Below are 1,433 nucleotides of genomic sequence, written 5' to 3'. Positions count from 1 at the left end.
TAGCTAGCTCCGCCACTACCTGTCCTACTTATTTTGATGAAAATACTTATGAAAAGTTGCGGTTATATTCAATATGGCCAAACACTAAGTAAGGCAATGGATAATTTAAGCATTGCAACGATAGGTAGATCTGATTCATTACATAAAGTTTCGACATCGTAGGTTGCTAACTTCACGAAGGCTAATATAAGCCACCGATGCCCTGAATTTAAGGTACTTCTTAAGCGACATGTCTCTAACAAGCATAGTCATGGCTTGTTCGACAACACACCCAAAATAAACGGTTGACACCAACTTCACATACCGAAAATGATTCGACACACATACTTAAACTACCGATGATAAAGCTCGACCTTGGTGCATCTACATCATCTCCTTCCGGCAGTCCCGTCTACCTCTCAAAGCACTCTAGGAGTCATCTGGCACCATGTCAGCAATGAATGAGCGCAGTGAGTTGCTATCCATGCATGTTGATCAGGTGATACCCCAAGCACATGGGAGATCCAGGGGATAATATCGGGGAGCACAGAGGGGGTAGGGGCGAGCCGGGGGAGGCGGATGGCGCGGTGTCGGGGTAGGGGGTCCAGCGGCACAGGGGATGACCACTGTTTGACATGCCACAGGGGCAGTCACCGCGTAGTGCTACAGGATATATGGCATTAAGAGGTCATGTGGCTCGATTGGCACAATAAAAATTTGTCAAATTGATCTTGTGCACGTCTCTTCATGTCATAGGAAGGTTATATACGGAAGCGAGAGATTTGACGGGGGAGCTACTTTGCTGTTGAAAACTATAGAGACCTCAACTGGAGTTCCACTGAGAGCAGCCCTACAGCGAAGAACAGTTGTGGCTCGGGAACAGGGCAACTCAAAAACTATAGAGACCTCAATTGGAGTTCCACCAACAACCCATCTCACTACACCTCGCCATCGCGTTCAGCGGCGGAGATAGGCCCCAGGCAGCCTGGGGCGTGAAGACCAATTCCTTTGTTAAGTTTTGAAACAGTGCACCTACAGTTCTCTACTATAGCTACAGTGGACGAAGGTGGCCAGGGGTGGCCTGGGGCTTGCCGTATTCCTGGCGCCGCCACTGATTGCGTTGACACACGGAGAATTGCGGAGCGATAGAAGGTTGGAGCACCTCCTCCGGTCGGCGGATGTATCTGAACTAGACCTGCATATCCTCTGAATCTCTGATGCCTCAAGCATATAATAGACCTGATGTAGATGAAGATGAGCAGTCTTTGAGTTCGCCAACAGTAGCCATGAAAACATAACTTTTTTTTTGCAGAGGCATTATTAACATATTACTCCATCGCCCTCCGCGTAATCGTAAGCACACCTGCTTTGTTCAGTATGCAAAGTGCAAACAGCAGGACAATAGCTCCACAACCACGAATGAAGTATTTACATGTTATATCACTTCCATGGGA

Source organism: Triticum dicoccoides, chromosome 6B (genome assembly GCF_002162155.2).
Source record: "Triticum dicoccoides isolate Atlit2015 ecotype Zavitan chromosome 6B, WEW_v2.0, whole genome shotgun sequence".
Classification (NCBI taxonomy): domain Eukaryota; kingdom Viridiplantae; phylum Streptophyta; class Magnoliopsida; order Poales; family Poaceae; genus Triticum; species Triticum dicoccoides.
This window is presented reverse-complemented; position numbering follows the sequence as displayed.